This window comes from Cygnus olor, chromosome 1, assembly GCF_009769625.2.
Source record: "Cygnus olor isolate bCygOlo1 chromosome 1, bCygOlo1.pri.v2, whole genome shotgun sequence".
NCBI lineage: Eukaryota > Metazoa > Chordata > Aves > Anseriformes > Anatidae > Cygnus > Cygnus olor.
The window spans coordinates 160,389,456-160,409,437 of record NC_049169.1 but is presented as its reverse complement, the minus strand read 5'-3'; positions in this window follow the sequence as shown (position 1 = coordinate 160,409,437).

The following is a 19,982-nucleotide window of genomic DNA, read 5'->3' as shown; positions in this document are numbered from 1 at the left end:
GGGTATGGCTATGTATTTGTTTGTCTCAGAACAAAGGCTGAATAAGTTTGCATTTTTCAGCAGATAGTTTCATGCTTTATTATTGTCCTGTGGAGCCTTGTTTAAGGAAAGCCATGAACACCTCAGAGGAGGTACTTCTTGCACAGTGATGTTGCCTTGGCTTTTTCCCAGTATATAAGCTGGGGGGAGGGTTGGGGGTGTGTTATGAAAAAATAAATGTTGACCTTTCTCTTCCTTTATTCATGCTTGTGTTCAAATCTATAGTAAAGATTAAATTGTAGATACATTCTTAAGGAAGACAATCTTTGCTGGTGTTTACAGAGTAAGTGAAAATTTTAATAAAGTAATTTACTAATGACTAAGGTGGTTAACACTTCAAAAATTCCAATAGATTTGTACATTGGACCAAGTGAAACAATACAGACTAAGTACATTTCATTCAGTAGCCAGCCATGGCAACATGCATGTTCAGAGATGAAACTACATACACAAAACACTCTGCTGGACACACCTGGAGAAAACGAGGTTTGTCAGCACAATGTTTCTGCAGTACTGTATGGTTTTGAAAGACAACTTCCAGGAACAAGATGACAATGTGATCAAGGTCTGAATAAGCCATAAGTGCTGAAGTACGTAAGTGCATCATACCTTTCTTCTCCTTCTCCTTCTCCTTCTCTTCTCCTTCTCCTTCTCCTTCTCCTTCTCCTTCTCTTCTCCTTCTCCTTCTCCTTCTCCTTCTCCTTCTCTTCTCCTTCTCCTTCTCCTTCTCCTTTCCTTCTCCTTCTCCTTCTTCGTCTTTTAAATCATATTTTTAAAAATAACAACAAACAGGGAGTCAGGTTTGGGTGGTTTGTTCAGTTTGGTTTAAAGTGGGACAAGAACATTTCTGTGCAATGATTTAACCCTCAAGTCTGAGCACTCTGGAGTTCAGAATGGACCCTCAGGTCCTAGCAGTGCCGGGACAAGTTGACACTATGAGGAGTTATACAGAAACTTCCAGCCCACATTGGACAACACAACAAGATGAACTGAAGTCCCTGAAGAATTATACAGAATGGCAAACTGCCCCAAACAGTAAACATTAAAGGGTTAAATAGCTATCATGAGTTTCATTCTGGATGGGACACTCTTTCTCCATTTCTTCTACTCACTATTTACCAAGGCAAAGAGTATATGGACAAACCTAAAAATAAGAATTACACAGAGACACAGTAAAACCAAAAAACATAGCAGAGGAAGATTTAAGAACAGAGAAATCCTTATTCTCAGCTCACTGGGATATGAAGGCATGGTTGTTCTCTGCTCCTATGATTCCTTACTTCTTCCATGAAATATTATATTTATATATTAATATTTATCTTACCAGGACCAATAGAAAGTAGACCCTGTGTGCTACGAGCCAGCCGTTTAGAGCTAAGTTAAAAGATGATGATTGGAACACTCTCAGGCACCAAAAAAAACAACCAAACAAACAAACAAAAACATTAATTTTCCTTCTCCCACCACTTAGGGTGAAAGCAAATACGGAGTATAGATTTAAGAATGTACTGATGATCTGGGTTTAAGCTTCATTTTTTGGTTGTACACTACATGTGATCAGAGAATTGACAGCAAAACAAACTTATAAATTCCTTTCTGTTAATCAGAACAAGAAAGAAGCCAATTTTCTAACTTAAAATGTATTGCTTGAAAACAAGTGAAAACAAGTACTGTTTGGCATTGTAAACCAAACAACACCCTGAATAATTAAGTCACTGGAGGATGGGAGACTAGGTTAAGGAAGTGAAAGCATAGCTTGAAAGAATTACTCTGTGACAAACAAAATCAACTAAAGCAAAGAGAAACTGAGATTTATTTCTTTTTATCTCATCTCCTGTAAATTACTGAGCATTCTACACAAAATTCATTCTCATTAAAGAGCAAATCTAAAAATTACAAAATTCTGGATGAGATTTAACTTGTTTTATCATGTAAAAAATACACAAATTAAATGCATAGAAGAGACCTTGCCAGTATGGGATACCACCTACAAAATCTAGTAAGTAGCTGTCATCTAAAGATATAGAAACGTCAGAGGAACAAAAACAACAACAACAAAGAAATTACACACACTCTAAACAACCTATACACAGTATACTTACATTTGCCCTATTGACAGATGAGGTTTTATTGTGCAGACTTTCATAGAATCATAGAATCATAGAAAGTTTTGGATTGGAAAGGACCTTAAATATCCTCTAATTCCAATTCCCTTGCCATGGGCAGGGACACCTTCCACTAGACCAGGTTGCTCAAAGCCCCATCCAACCTGGTCTTAAACACCTCTAGGGACAGGGCATCCACAACCCCTCTGGGCAACCTGTTCCAGCACCTCACTACCCTCTGAGTGAAGAATTTCCTCCTAACCTCTAATCTAAATCTTCCCTCTTTTAGTTTAAAACCATTCTCTCTTGTCCTATCATTATCTGACTGAGAAAAGAGTTGCTCTCCATCTTTTTTATAAGCACCCTTTAAGTACTGAAAGGCCACAATGAGGTCACCCGGAGCCTTCTCTTCTTCAGCCTGAACAGCCCCACCTCTCTCAGCCTGTCTTGTAGGAGAGGTGTTCCAGCCTCCTGATCATCTTTATAGCCCCTCTGGACTCACTCTAACAGCTATACATCCTTCTGTGGGGGACCCAAACTTGGACACAGGACTCCACGTGGGGCCCACTTCTCTAGCCTGTCCAGGTCCCTTTGAATGGCATCTCTTCCTTCTGCTGTATCAACTGTACCACTCAGCTTCGTATCATCTGCAAACAATATGATCAGAAATTTTGAAATGGACCACTGGTCAGTTGCCTAAGTATAAAATTAGAAGTCTAGGTTGAGATAAACCCCTAAGTATTGTGCAACTGAACATAGGTTAGCATTCTGTTAGCATTTGTCTGACCAAGGTCATTGACAGTAATTAATTCAGCAGATAAGGGACTTACTATTTCCTTGTGACTGAGATAGAGATTTTAGGATGGACTATGAAATGGAACACTTACAAATTAAAATGACTGAGGGAAAAATCATAAGCAAGAATATAAATTTTTAGTTTTTAAACCAAATAGCAAATATTGTAGTTAGAGTTTGTGATGTCATTAAAAAAAATAAAAATAAAAAAAATCTAGCCCTGCAATCCTGTCAACTACAGAAGAAAGGTCAGGAACCATGCACTTATAAGTCAAAACAGTTACTCACATTTTCTTGCATGCAGGTTTATCTTAAATTATCCTGCTTATCTTTCATTCAGATACCACTTCAAGTCTTTATATTAGGTTTCCAACAAAGAAACTGCCACAAAGAAATAACATCTAATGACTGTTTGTAATTTCTTGGGCTTCAAACTGAATAATTGACTACTTAAGCAAATACTTATTTATACTAAGACAAGACACGTCTTATAATACTGCTTATTTAGGAGTATTTCTTTTTTATTTTTTCTTCTTTTATAAAATCTCTGTATTTCAAAACTGGATAATCTCCATTAGTACTTAAGTAGATATACTTAAGCAACGTAGCTTTTCTTTGGATTGCCTGTCATTTATATTCTGATAAAACCAAATCAATCAACCAAACAAACTAACAAACAAAAACAACAACAACCAACAACAAAAAAAAAAACACCCACAAAACAAAAGGACACAAAACCCTAAAAACAAACAAACAAACAAACAAAAAACATAAAACAATACACAAAACATCCATAAGTGGTAATTTAGCTAATATTCCGTGAATTATAACAGTTAAAGATTTTTGTTCTTCCTAAATGACACTTCTACATCAACATGAAACATCAGTTTAGAAAAGCGTGCATTTTATTTCTGCTAAAATACTGTTCTACTTTGAATTACAGAACAGTTGAGGGAACCTCTGGAGATCATCCAATCCCTCTGTTCAAAGCAAGGTCACCTACAATAGGTTGCTACAGGCCATGTCCATTTGGGTTTTCAATATTTCTAAGAATGGAAACTCAACAGCCACTCTCTGCAACCCATTCCAGCATGCAACAACCCTTGCAGTAAAGTTGTGGGTTTTCTTTTGTTCTTTTCTTTCTCTTCTTCTTTCTCTTTCTTTCTTTCTTTCTTTTCTTTTTCTTTCTTTCTTTCTTTCTTTCTCTCTTTCTTTTCTCTTTCTTTCTTTCTTCTTTCTTTTTCTTTCTCTTCTTCTTTCTTTCTCTCTTCTTTTCTTTCTTTCTTCTTTTTCTTTCTTTTTCTTCCTTCCTCCTTTCTTTCTCTTTCTTCTTTTTCTTTCTTCTCTTCTTTCTTTCTTTCTTCTTTCTTTCTTCTCTTTCTTTTCTTCTTTCTCTCTCTCTTCTTCTTTCTTTCTTTTTCTTCCTTCCTTCCTTCCTTCCTTTCTCTCTTTCTTTCTTTTTTCTTTCTTCTTCTTTCTTCTTTCTTTTTCTTTCTTTTTCTTATTCTTTTTCTTTTTCTCTTTCTTTTCTTTCTTCTTTCCTTCTCTCCTCCTCTTCCTTCTTTTTTCCTTTTCTCTCTCTTCTTTCTTTCTTTCTTTCTTTCTTTCTTCTCTTCTCTTTCTTCTTTTTTCTTTCTTCTTCTTCCTTCTTTCTTTTCTTCTTCTTCCTTCTTCCTTCCTTCCTTCCTCCTTCCTTTTTCTTTCTCTTTCTTCTTTTTCTCTCTTTTCTTTCTTTCTTTCTTCTTTCTTCTTTTCTTTCTTCTTTCCTTCTCTCTTTCTTTGTTTCTTTCTTTTTCTTTTTCTTCTTTCTTCCTTCCTTCCTTCCTTCCTTCCTCTCTTTTTCTTTCTTTCTTTCTTTCTTTTTTCTTCTTTCTCTTCTTTCTCTTTTCTTTCTTTCTTTTTCTTCTTTCTTTCTTTCTTCTTTCTTTTTCTTTCTCTTTTCTTTCTTTCTTTTTTCTTTCTTCTTTTTTCTCTTTTTTTTCTTTCTTTCTTTCTTTCTTTCTCTTCTTTCTCTCTTTCTTTCTCTTTTCTCCCTCCCTCCCTCCTCCTTCCTTCTTCCTTTCTTTCTTTCTTTCTTTCTTTCTTTCTTTCTTTCTTTCTTTCTCTTTCTTTCTGTTTTGTGTATGTGTGTTTAGGTGGAATTTAATTTTTATACTTGTGCCCTTCACCTCTCATCCTGTCAATGGATACCACTGAGAAAAGTCTGGCTTCATCTTTATTCACACACATCAGATATTTGTAGCCACTGATGTGATCCTCTCTTAGACTTATCTTCTCTAAGCTAAACAGTCGGCCCCAGGGACGGTGATGCCACCACTTCTCTGGGCAACTCATTCCAATGCCTGACTACTCTTTCTGAGAAGAAATGTCTCCTAATTTCTATCCTAAACCTCCCTGGTGCAACTTCCTTTCAGGTAGTTGTAGAGAGCAAGAAGGTCTCCCCTGGAATCTCCTCTTCTACAGATTCAACAACGCTACTTCCCTCAGCCACTCCTGATAGGACTTGTGTTCCAGGCTCTTCACCAGCTTCATAGCCCTTCTCTGGAAAAATTCCAGGGCCTTGATGTCCTTCTTGTACTGAGGGGCCCAAAACTGAACACAGTACTCGAGAACTCGAGAACTGTGTACAGTACTCTGGCCTCACCAGAGCTGAGTACAAGGGGACAATTACCTCCCTGGTCCTGCTGGCTACACTATTCCTGATACAAGCCAGGATGCTGTTGGCCTTTTGGCTACCTGGGCACACTGCTGGCTCATGTTCAGGTGAGCATCAATCAGCACCCCCAAATCCTTTTCCTCTGCACAGCTTTCCAGCCACTCTGCCCCAAGCCTGTAGCGCTGCACAGGGTTGTGTGGCCAAAGTGTAGGACCGGCACTTAGCCATGTTGAACCTCATCCCACTGGCCGCTGCCCATCAACCCATCCTGTCCACGTCCCTCTGCAGGGCCTTTCTACCCTCCGGCAGATCAACACTTCCCCCCAACTTGGTGTCATCTGCAAATTTACTGAGGGTGCACTCAATTCCCTTATCCAAATCATCAATACAGATAATAAAAAGGATGGGCCCCAATACCGACCCCTGGGGAACATGACTTGTGATTGGTCATCAGCTAGATTTCACTCTGTTCACCACCACTCTCTGGGCCTGGCTGTCCAGTCAATTTTTAACCCAGCAAAGAGTGTACCTGCCCAAGCCATGGGCTGTCAGCTTCTCCTGGAGAATATTATGGGAGACCGTGGCAAAGGCCTTGCTGAAGCCTAGGTAGATTACGTCAACAGCCTTTCCCTCATCCACCAGGTGGGTCACCTGGTCATAGAGGGAGATGAGGTTGGTCAGGCAGGACTTGTCTTTCATGAACCCATGCTGCTGACAGGCCTGTAGTTCCCTGGGTCCTCCTCACGACCCTTCTTATAGATGGGTGTCACATTAGCAAGTCTCCAGTCATCTGGGACCTCTCTGAATGACCATGACCACTGATAGATGATGGAAAGCGGCCCAGCAATCACATCCACCAACTCCCTCAGCACCCTCGGGTGGATCGAACCTGGCCCCATGGACTTGTGACAGTCCAGGTGGAGCTGCAGGTCTCTAATGTTTTCCATCTGAACTGTGGGAGGGTTCTTTGCTCCTCATCCCAGACTTCCAGGTCAGGAGGCCGAGTACCCCAAGGATAAGTGGCCTGGCTAGTAAAGACAGATGCAAAGAAGGTATTAAAGACCTCAGCCTTTTCCTTATTCTCAGCGGTCACGTTCCCCACTGTGTCCAGTAAAGAATGGAGATTCTCTTTGGCCTGTTCTTGCCATTAATATATTTATAAAAACATTTTCTGTTATCCTTAACCATATGGCCAGGTTGAGCTCGTACTGGGCTTTGGTCTTCCTGATTTTTTCTCTGCATATGCTGGCAAATTCCTTGTACTCTTCCTGAGTTGCCTGCCCCTTCTTCCACCGGACATAAACTCTTTGTTTATCCCAGACACTCAGCAAAAGTTCCCTGTTCAGCCACGCTGGTCTTCTTTCCCGCCAGCTCATCTTACAGCACACGGGTACAGCCTGGTCCTGCGCCTTTAAGACTTCCTTCCTGAGGAGCATCCAGCCTTCCTGGACCCTTCTGCCCTTCAGGACTGACTCCCAAGGGACCCTCCCTACCAGTATCCTGAATACTTCAGAGTCAGCCCTCCTGAAGCCAAGGTATGATTATTTAGCTATAGATATAGATAGACAACCCAATGGAAACAGAACAGTTTTCAAATATTTTGTACACAGTACGCTGTCTGTTATCCATAGCTAATGCAGAACAGAGGTTCAATGAAAGACTTGGTGATTCTTTTTATGTTTACACAGACACTTATGACATATACAGGAAAGAATTACATTTTTTTCCAAGATGTCTGCTGGAAAAACTACACAGCAGGCTGTAAGCAATCCAGAAGATTCATAGAGTACATTCAGGATAAGTTCCTGGTCCAGGTATTAGATAAACCAGACAGAGTAGAAGTGTTACCGGACTTGGTGCTCACCAATGTGGAAGAGCTCATTAAAGAGACAGTCTGGGCTTCAGTGACCATACCCTTGTTGAATTTGTGATCTTGAGGAATACGGGCATGGCAAAGAGCAAAGTTTGGACTCTAAACTTCTGCAGAGCTAACTTCAAGCTATTGAAAGACCTAGTAGATGAGATCCCTGGAACACTGTCCTTAGGGACAAAGGAGATGAGCAGAGCTGGCAATTCTTTAGAGATGTTTTCCTTAGAGTACAAGAACTCTCCATCTTCCTGCGTAAAAAAAGCGGGCAGGGAGGGCACACAACCGGGATGGCTGAGCAAGGACCTACCGGGCAAACTGAGGTGCAAGAAGGAAATGCACAGGCAGTGGAAGCAGGGACACGTGGCCTGGGAAGAGTACAGGGATGCTGTCTGGATGTTCAGGGATGGGATAAGGAAAGCCAAGGCACAGATGGAACTGAGCTTGGCAAGGGATAGAAAGAATAACAGGAAGGGATTCTATAGGTACATTGCTCAGAAAAGAAAGGCCAAGGAGAGCGTACCCCTCTGATGGATAAGAAGTGTGAACTGGTAATGACAGATATGGAGAAGGCTGAAGTACTCAACAACTTCTTTGCCTCAGTCTTCACTGACAGTCAGGCTTCCCAAGTATTTTGTTTCCCTTAACCCGTACATGGAGGCTGGGGGAGAGAAGTCCCACCTACTGCAAGCGAAGAGCAGATTCGAGACCACCTGATGAAACTAAACAAGTACAATTCCATGGGGCCTGGTAACATGCATCCAAGAGTGCTGAAGGAATTGGCTGATGTAGATGTCAAGCCTCTCTCCACCCTGTTTGAGAAGTCCTGGTAGTCGGGCAAATTCCCTGGTGACTGCAAAAAGGGAATCATCGCTCCCACTTTTAAAAAGGGTAGAAAGGAGGACCCAGGGAACTACAGACCAGTAAGCCTCACCTCTGTGCCTGGCAAGATCATGGAAAAGATCCTCCTGGAAGCAACATTAAGGCACATGCTAGACAAGGAGGTGATCAGAGACAGCCAGCATGGCTCCAAAAGGGTAAACCATGCCTGACCAATCTGTGGCCTTCTATGATAGAGTGAGTGCATCACTTGACAAAGGAAGACCAATCGAAGTCATAACTTGGACTTCTGCAAAGCCCTTGACATGGTCCACATGATATGCTGGTCTCCAAATTGGAGAGATATGGATTGATTGGTGGACCATTCAGTGGATGAAGAGAGGGCTTGAAGGCCGCACCAGGAAGTGGTGGTCCAAGTCTACGTCCAAGTGGAATCCGGTGGTGAGTGGTGTACTGTGTGGGTATGTCCTGGGATGTTATTGTTTAATATCTTATCAATGACATAGACAGTGGGATCGAGTGCACCTCAGCAAATTTGCATATGACACCAAGCTGAGTGGTGCAGTGATACAACAGAAGGAAGGATGCCATCCAAAGGGATCTGGACGAGCTTGAGAAGTGGGCCCACGTAAACCTAATGAGGTTCAAAAAGTCAAAGTGCAAGGTGCTGCACCTGGGCCAGAGCAATCCTGAACATGAGCACAGACTGGGAGAAGAACTCATTGAAAGCAGCCCTGCAGAGAAGGACTTGGCCATTCTGGTGGACAGAAGGCTTACATGAGCCAGCAGCGCGTGCTTACAGCCCCAAAGGAAAACTCCATCCTAGGCTGAATCAAAAGAGGTGTGACCAACATGTTAAGGGAGGTGATTGCCCCCCTCTATTCTGCCCTCGTGAAGACCACCAGGAGTACTGCATCCAAGTTTGGGACCCCAGCACAAGAAGGATGTGTAAGGAGCAAGTCCAGAGGAGAGTTACAAAGATGATCAGAGGGCTGGAGCACCTCTCCTATGAAGAAAGGTTGAGAAAGCTGGGGCTGTTCAGCCTGAAGAAGAGAAGGCTCTGGGGTGATCTCATTGCGGCCTTTCGGTACTTAAAGGGTGCTTATAAAGAAGACGGAGAGGGACTCTGATCAATCAGATAATGATATGACAGGGGGGCATGGTTTTAAACTAAAAGCGGGGAGATTTAGATTAGAGGTTAGGAGGAAATTCTTCACTCAGAGGGTGGTGAGGCACTGGAACAAGTTGGCTAGAGAGGTTGTGGATGCCCCATCCTGGAGGTGTTCAAGACCAGGTTAGATGAGGCCTTGAGCAACCTGATCTAGTGGGTGGTGTCCCTGCCTATGGCAGGGGGGTTGGAGCTACATGATCTTTGAGGTCCCTTCCAACCTGAACCTATGATTCTTTCTTTGCTCAATCAGATAAGGACAGGACAAGGGGGCATTCTTTTAAATTAAAGAGGGGAGATTTAGATCAGATGTTAGGAAGAAATTTTCACTCAGAGGGTGGTGAGGCACTGGAACAGGTTGCCCAGAGGGGTTGTGGATGCTCCATCAGTGGAGGTGTTCAACAGCAGGTTGGACGAGGCCCTGGTCAACCTGGTCTTAGTGGGTGGCACCCCTGCCTCTGGCAGGGTGTTTGGAACTAGGGAACCTTTAAGGTCTCTTCCAACCCCATCCATTCCATGATTCTATCACTACATGAAGCTTATGAATTATTATTATATATAATATATATATTATTTGTTGGGGGGGTGGAGGGCTAGTGCAAATTCTTTATTATTTACCCAATCTGTTTGCATGTGGTGGTTATGATTGGCTTCATCTTGAAGCTGTCAGCATTCTTGATCTTTATAATCCCCTCACTATTAGTTGAAACTAATGACCACTGCAAATTTTTTTAGATTCAGTCAGTACAAAGTATTAGAGAGCTGTGTTTTGTGTCCACCTATGTATCATTATTGTAAAAACTGTTGGAGATGGGGTAACTCTATCATTGTATTTGGAGAATTGTCCCATATTTGCCAAGTCTGCTTGCCATTGTGCAACCACATCTACCGTAATCACCTTGTTTTTTTCAAGTACTCTTTTACAGCTCTGTGTAAAACATAAGCATCCTGGTTTGCAAGACAGGTTGCTTCTTGGCTTTAGATCAGATCAGCAACATTGCTTTTAGTAACTTCCAAAAGGAATTTATGCCTCAAAGCTTCCCGCCTCCCATCTATTTTAATTTTTGTCTGATCTACAATCATCATTCCCTTACTTCAACCTTCTTTCAGTCTTATGTGCAATACTTGTTTGCTAACACTTCCATTGAGAAAAAGACTGTCTCCTCTTCCTTCTTATCAGTCTTTCTTATTGGCATGTGATGTCAACAGCCAACTATAAATTCCACCGTAAAATCTGATTTTATTGAAAGTTAAGGGCCAATAAAATCCAAAATCTGAGAGTTGTAGATTTCTGAGAGTTCTGGGAGTTCTAAGAAAATGTATGGCATGAAAAATATTAATATTGTTATTGATTAAATTTAATGAGTTTTGCACTGTCAGTCCAATGTTGTTTAGAGAGAAATTTCTGAAGTGATGTAAGTTTCTGTGGTTATGAATGTATAATTATGTTGTCAGTAAAGATCATAGTGATTTTAGAAGAACACACTTCTGTAAAAGTATAAGGAAGCTCACTGAAAAATAATACTAATAAAAAAAAAGTTTATAAAAGTTGAGCAATGTCCAATTTTATAGTAACAGAGGTTGATGTCTCTTTCAGTGAGTCAGTCTTGAAGGCATGAAAAGCGTACTAATGCTCTGTTTTCACTTGTACTTCTTTCCAAGCATGATGATGAATTTAGAGCATAGCTCAGGTTTGTATTTCAAAATGGTAAAGAAAAAATGGAGTAAATCCCTTAATCAACACTACAAAGACAAAATATTTAGCTTAATGTTAATAAAGAGTATAACTGAAATACAATACAATAGCTTTTCTGCATCCCTCCGGTGTCATGAGTGGATATATATGTGTGTGTGCACAGCTGTTTTTATATAGCGTATAAATATGTGTGTATTTTACACTCACTCCAACCTGAACATTCTATGTTCTCATTGCTGATTCAGCATTTTGGCCATGAGCACACATAATCTTATGGGCTCACTATGCCTGGGTTTTGGACTAGTTTCTGTAGCTATAAGTGAGTTAGCTTTGCATGAACCAGTCTTAGGAAATAACCGACCAGCTTTGGCAACTTATATTAACACAGCCTGATCTAATGTTGTACTGGAAAACAGGCACTACCTTACCTTATTTACAAAAAGCTTGGGTAACTTTACTCTTACTATCGAATATGTACGTGCAAATACCCCTGAAGGAAACAGATATATTAGGAGAATATAGATATAAATCTAGTCCTGCCAAGGAAACCTTGCCTTCTTGGACACTGTGGGTATGACTTTTTTTTATTGATTTTATTTTTACTTCACAGATAGGGTAGCAAAAGAAAGCATTTCCTGTTTTCCAAGTCTTCCCCCTAAATTCTTCATACTATTCTGTTTGCCTGCTGCAACCTGAAACTGCCTTTATCTCTTCTGGTTATTTCTCTGCAGATACATACAGGCAACCAGATTTATGTACTAATCCCCTGAAGTCTTATATTCTAAGCATTTTTTGACACAAAATACTTGTTCCTACCTATGTACAAACAGGACATAGTGGACAATAACTACAGCTATATAAATAATCATAGTAATAAGCCTTGGGAGTGACTGCGATAAAGGATGCTTAGGTTTCAGTCAACAAGGGATTGAATTTTCTGCCTTTAATAGTAAATTTCACTTCTACTCTAGTCCTATGTTTTCAAACTGTGAGTTATGATACCCAAGGAAAATCACAGAAAGATTCAAAGAAATTTACAAAGTGTTTATTACTATCTGTGTAGCATAATTACCCAGCTGTTGTTGGCATTAAAGGCAGTTAGCTGTTCCTGGCTAATGGTACACTTGTACACAACAATTCCAGCAATTTCTCAGAGAACCTAACCAGCCCTTTTGAAAGAGACAGGAGGCAGAACTTTCATTCGGAGGGATTTGCCTTCAAAAGCAATAGAAACTAAAGGGACTTGTATTAGCAACAACATTTAGGAAATGCTGATTACTCTGCCAAGAAGTAATAATAGCAAAGTCTACTCTATATATAATATATTATATTAGTTCAATGTAATATCTCAATCTAACTTAAGTCACCACGACTAATTTAAAGGAGTCCATGATATCAATTTTCTTGTGCAAGCAATCATGATCACGGTCCCAAAACTTCTCTCTTTTGCTTCTTATTTAGAAAATGTTTTATGTTAACTTTATACCAATAGTATTACAGATTCTGTAAACATAAAATCCAAATAGCAAATCTTACCACAAAACCAAGTCTGCTGCAGCTGTTATAAAGTATCATAAATAAGAGAAACATTACCATTTTTGGTAAATGCCATTCTCTAATTCCATTTAAACAGCATTTATTATTTACAGGATTTTCTATGATGTAAAATCTGCTGTCCAATCTCCCGGTTCGTGTTACACAATAAGGTATCTGTAAGTGGTGCATAGGTTCAGTTTCCCTTCATTCTGTACTGTATCAACACCGTGCCATGTCCTAATCACCTAATTGGACAGGACTTCTCTATTCTCTCTTGGTTACTTTGGTTGAGTTGCTGAATTGAAGGGTTACAGGACTATTAACATAAACACCATTTCTAGCCCAAAGATTAAGCCATTTACTTTGGAGGCAGGAGCCCCAAATTCTATTCCATGTCCTCTGTTTCTTTTAGTTTCTGAATGAGTATCCAACTCCAGCATTATAAAACATATCATTATATACAAGGGTACCAACATTTCTGACAAAACCAACCACCAAACAAACAAAACTAAACTAAATAAAACCAAGCAAAACAATTTTTAAAATAAAAATAAATTTTAAAATAAAAGATACATAAATTTTTTAAAGGAGTGATAAAGTTCACTTACATCCAGGAAAGAATTTGGGGCTGTTATCTCTGTCTCTAATAATGATCTGTCCTAGTTTGCAATTACTAAAATCCCAATGAAATTTTAGATGTCATCTGTTATCTACGGTGCTAAGCACCTCTTTTCTCAACAAGCCTACTGTTAAAAAGGTAAATAAACAGTTTGATGGAAACATCTGTCTCAGAAGACTGATCGTAAAATTCCATATAGATTCAAAAAGGACTCTGACTGTTCCCGGAATGTAGAGTGTTTCTCTGAAGTCACTAGACTCCTCAATTGTGATCACTCTGGAGGTTTTGCAAGCACTATGAATATACCTACTTATACAGTTATACGTACTTTGACAGCTGTAGGGGGAATCTTGAGACACCTTCTCGAACTTTGACAAAGATATGCACTGTCTGCTATATCACACACAGATGCATCCTTTCATAACCAGCTGTGCTGAGAACTGTGTTAGGGAAAAAACCACCACCACCCACCAAAAAAAAAACCACAACAAAACAACAAACAAACAACAAAAAGATTGAACTTTTGTGTGCCCATGCACAATGTTCTGTGTGAGAGGTATTAAGGCGAATATCAAGTCTGGATGCAGCATTAAGTGAATGCCACACGGTAGCCAAGCCAAAAGTGGTGTGACAAATTATTTGAATCAGAGCCTTTCCGTCCACAACAAGGGTCTTCACCAGAGCCTTCATTTCTCCACTTTCACTTATGAGACCCTGCTTTCCCATTCATACCTCCAAAAGAGAAAGAAAGAAAGAAAGAAACAAACAAACAAAAACCAACGAACAACAACAACAAAAAAAAATATTTCCTCACACCTCTGAGAATAGCAGAGGTTCCCCCTGAGCAACCCCACAGTGCACACTGAATGCATTACCTAGGAAAGTGTTTTTACTGTCTTTATTTGGGGCATAACAAAGTGGATGGCTCTTACAGTGGATCAGCATTCTTTTTGCATGAAGAAGAGAATCTAACCTTTCAGAAAAAGAAGACATAAACAAGGCTCAGATGTCAAATGAATCTGAGAGGATTGAATGGGGACTGGCAGACTGGTGCTGAATGTAGAAGGTGACCTGACTTCTCAGAAACACAGCAGAAAAACATTCTTAGACTGCCCCTTGTAGGGATGGTATATCCAGGCCAGAATGAGAAAGAAGCTCTTCTTTTGATAGCTCACCTTGGGCTGATCTACGAATACACCTACCATGCAGTGTGATGAACTTCACAATAAGAGACAGATATTTGGTTTCCATATGAAATATTCACTGCTGCCTGATGACTGATACTGGTCTGACTAAAGTGGCACTGATTAGTGGATGCTTTGGGATTGTTATGAAGATCCTGACAAAAAAAAAAAAAAAAAGGTGAATTAGATAAAACTGAAGGCAAATACCAAGAAAAATAAGTACTCTTAATACCAGTTCTAGTTGTACTCTTATCTTCCTCTTTCTCCCTAAGAAAGTAGAAAATCAAGTTTTAGACGGCTGTTTAAAAAAAAGTGAAAACAAGTTTAAAGGTATACACATATATAGAGCTGCAAATGATGGCCGCTTGTTAAAACCACAAAGATTGTCTCATATATTGAACTATCAAAATCTTCAGTTTCTGAGCCTAGAATACAATTTTTCCTAAAAATAGAATCAGAGAATAGAATCATAGACTCAGTTACATTGGAAAAGACCTCCAAGATCACAAAGTCCAACCATTAACCTAACTCTGCCAAGTATACCACTAAACTTAAGCACCACTTCTACATGTCTTTTGAATACCTCCAGAAACAGTGACTCAAACTGCTTCCCTGGATAGTCTGTTCCAATGCCTTGCAACCCTTTCAGTGAATAATTTTTTCCTAATATACAACCTAAACCTCCTCCAGTGCAACATGAGGCTATTTCACAGAATCATAGAATGGTTTGAATTGGAAAGGACCTTAAAGATCATCTAATTCCAACCCTCCTGTCATGGACAGGGATACCACCCACTAGACCAGGTTGCTCAAAGCCCCATCCAACTTGGCCTTGAACACTTCCAGGGATGGGGCATCCACAACTTCTCTGGGCAACCCGTTCCAATACTTTACCACACTCAGAATAAGAACTTCTTCCTAATGTCTAATCTAAATCTACCCTTTCTTAACTTAAAACCATTCCCTCTTGTCTTATCACTTCACTGCCTGACAAAGAGTCCCTCTCCTGCTTTCTTGTACCCTTTAGGTACGGGAAGGCTGCATTGAGGTGTCCCTGGAGCCTTCTCTTCTCTAGGCTGAACGACCCTAACTCATTCAGCCTTTCTTCATAGGAGAGGTGGTTCAGGCCTTTAATCATCCTCATGACCCTACTCTGGGTTCTAATAGGTCCATGCCCTTTTGCTGGGGTCCCCAGAGCTGAACACAGTACTCCAGGTGGGATCTTACGAGAGCAGAGTAGCCGGGGAGGATGACCTCCCTCAACTTGCTGGTCATGCTGTTTTTGATGGTTTCATGGTTCAACCAGGATATGGTTGACCTTCTAGGCTACAAGTGCACATTGTTGGCTCATGTTGAGCTTCTCACCAACCAACACACCCAGGTCCTTCTCATCAGGGCTGCTCTCGATTCATTCTCCACCCAGCCTGTATTTGTGCTTGTAATTGCCCCGGCCCAGATACAGGACCTTGCACTTGGTCTTGTTGAACTTCATGAGATTCACACAGGACCACCTCTCAAGCCAGTCTGCCTCTGGATGGCATCCCTTCCCTCCAGCGTGTCAACCACAATACACAGCTTTGTGTCATCAGCAGACTTGCTAAGGGTGCACTCAATCCCACTCTCCATGTCATTGACAAAGATGTTACACAGCACCAGTTCCAATACTGACCCCCCCTCCCCCCCCCCGAGGAACACTACTTATTATTGATCTCCACTTGGACATTGAGCCATTGGCCACAACTCTTTGAGTGCAACCATCCAGACAATTCTTTACCCTCCGAGTGGTCCTCCCTCAAATCCATGTCTCTTCACTTTAGAAACAAGGATATCATGCAGGACACTGTCAAATGCTTTGCAGAAGTCCAGGTAGATGATGTGATAATGTCAGTTGCTCTTCCCCTACCCACCAATGCTGTAACCCCACTATAGAAGGCCACCAGATTTGTCAGGCACAACATGTCCTTAATGAAGCCATGTTGGCTGTCACAAATAATCTCCTTATTTTCCAAGTGCCTTAGCATAGTTTCTAGGGGGATCTGTTCCATGATCTTGCCAAGCACGGAGGTGAGACTGAGTGTCCTGTAGTGCCCTGGGTCTTCCTTTTTTTTTTTTTTTTTTTTTTTTTTTTTTTTTTTTTTTTAATGAAGGTTATGTTTCCCATGTTCCAGTTAATGGGAAATTCACCAGACTGCATGACTTCTCAAATATGATGGATAGTGACTTAGCAACTACATCCACAAGTTAGTTTGCTCACGACCCGCAGATATATGTCATCAGGCCACGTGGACTTCTGCACCTTTACATTCCTTGGGTGATCTTGAACCCGATCTTACCCTACAGTGGGCTGTTCCTTATGCTCCCATTCCCTGCCTTTGCCTTCTTGGGACTTGGGCTATATGGCTAGAACTAATTTCATCTTGTCCTATCCTATATAAAGACTAATTACAAAACAGTTACTGAGAAATAAATCCTAGGTAGAATACTGGTTACAAAGAGATAGAGCTTATAGGGTCATATTTTAATCAAGACCTGAGGAAAAGCTTTAACAACATAGGCAACAAAAACTGTACTAATTAAAGACAAAGAAATAAAAAGTCTTCAGAGGAGTTTTATGGGAATTTAATTAAGAAAATGAGTATCAGGCACGACACAGATTCTGGAGGAAAATACTGTTCTAACTCAGGACATTACTTGTTTTTTTAATTATTTTAAATTATTATTTCATTTCATTTCATTTCATTTCATTTCATTTCATTTCATATCATATCATATCATATCATATTTTATTTATTTTATTTTATTTTATTTTATTTTTTTATTTTAATGTTATTTTAATTTTATTTTATTACTGCAGTGCTGAGCTCTATTCAGACAAAGGCCATTCCAGCTTTCATCATTCCTGACTCCACCAAGCATAATGTTGCCTCTATCCACTCCCAATGTTTTGTAATGCTCAGATCATATCTGCCAATGTTATTCAAGAATAAGGATTACAGCAACATGGTGCTTACTTATACAACACCTATTCCTAAGGGAGCAAGAGTCTCTATGCATTTCAGTGAAGTGGAAAATGTTAGTATTAGTCCATTGGAACAGGTTCTCTTCATTTTCTGTCTTTACAAGCAGTAGTAAGGCTTCAGTTTGCCCTAGGGCTACTAAATGAAATGAAAATAAACTTGCATTAGATGATGAAAACCAAGAAGTAGAAGTAGTGTCAAGACAAAAAAATATTACTGCCAATTTGCTATGTGAGGCATCATCCAGAAAAACAAAACAAAACAAAACAAAAAACTTCAGATCCAGATTTTCTATTAACTCTAACTCTAAACACATTTCCATTGTGGCTGATCTTATGGCCTTTTAAAGTACTTGTATATAAAATATAGCAATAATATTTTTATTTTTATTTTTTAAAGGAAACAGTTTGTTAATACATAAACTAGTCTCAAATCCCATTTCCGTTTTTGTATATTCTAGCTTAAATAATGGACTAGCATGCCATGTTTTTCAGTGAATGTATTATAATCTGATGCATACATTATGGTTTTAACTACCTTCTCTCTATTGAAGAGACACAACCACCAGCAGACTGTATTCAGACTATATATCTATATATTTTTAAATCAGTTGTTTTATAATTTTGATCAGATAATAATAATAATAATAATCAGCTTTATAATTTTGATCTAGCTCTGCCATGATAATATTGAATGAAGGAATTTCATAGCTATGCTATTTTTTTGTTTGGGCATATCTTCTGTTCAGGGTGCAGAAAATAAGAAATAAAGCATAACATATATTAGGTCTATGATATATGAGGTTTTTACAGTCAAGGGAATAACCCACAGTAAGGGACATCATATCAAAATGACATAATTTATCACGTTATTCATAAACGTAGTCAATTAAGTGTCCTTTGTTAGGTCACAAAAGGAAATTTAAAAATAGGCTCTTCAGTGAAAGAATCCTCTATGAATTCCACCATAACTATATAATTTAGGAACATCATTTCTATCAATAATAGAAAAATTGCCTAGGAGGAGTCTGAGTGATTAAGTTTAGCAGATCTCCTTCATCTGTTCATTCTATTAACAGGATGATTGCATCCTACTGTAATGGAACATTTTGTGGTTATCTGGAAAACTATAACTGACCTGCACTTTATATCCTACATAATTTTATATTTTACTTTTTATGGTATGTTTCAGTGCAAATTCACCTAGATACTACAGTACTGTGTTACAAACTAGTCTGAGCTCGTGGTTACACTATGAAGTCATATATGCGTATAGTGGATGAGGAAATGTTGGTTTAATACACCTATAATGATATTAACACTCAAAACAACTTCATTCTATCACTCACTGACAGTGTCTGAGAAACTCTTTAGAGAACTTAGATTCTTAGAGAATTTAACTCTACTAAGATAGCTATCATCTCCCAGATAGCTAATTGGTATTTATGTCAGATAAAATAATGGAATGAGTCTAATTAAATATGATTAAAACAATTTTTCCTCTTCTCTTGATCAGCAGATTATTCTAATGTTAATATGGGCATCAGGATCTCTGCATTTTCTACTAATCGGTAACCAAATCAAAATATTACTCTAAGTGGATCAATGACTTAAATTAGCCAAAGGACCAGTCTGTCTCATGGAAAATAGAACAGGCACAACCATTTATTTATTTATTTTATGCTTACCCTAAACTTTGTCAACTCTGAAGATTTCATCTGTACTTCAAAGTGCAGGTAGATAGATAATGGTCCTCTGAAGTACTAGAAGCTCTGTTATTGTAATTATACCCAGAAAAGAAAAGAAAACATTATGCTTCATCTGAAAAAGGAATATACATTGGCTAATAATAATTGCTTTAAAATCAAAGCTATAAACTTTATTTTGTACTAGAAAATAGAATAAAAAATGTCCAGAAAGACAAAGTACCTTTCTAATATGTAGGAAGGTTTTCATTTAATTTTCTTGTGATTCTTTCTCCAGAACAGGTCATAATTGCTTATAGATGAAGGACTACAAAGACTTGATAATTATATAGTTTTGTAGCCTTTTCTTTCCCCTAGAATGTAATATTATAAACACTTCAAATAGAAAAAAATAAAAACAAATATACAAACAAACAAAAACCTTAGAAATATTCCATGCTGCCAAGACCTCTGTTCCCATTGTAGAGAAATGCAAAAATGCACGTAGCTTTTAAAGGTGAAAACTTAGACTATATTTATCATATGTAGCATTTCTAAACCTACAACCCTACTTTTTATTTTTTATAGTGTCCCGCATCAAAATCTCTTTCATTCATACAGCATTTTATTTAACTTCTTCAGCAGTGTCATAAGGTTGCAAAGAGGAGAGTTTTGTTTAACAAGACACAAGCTTGTGTGAAGAGGGTAAGTGTTTTGACTGTTATCTGGTGTACACTATTTTATTCTACACTAAGTGTTTATTCTACACTAAGTGT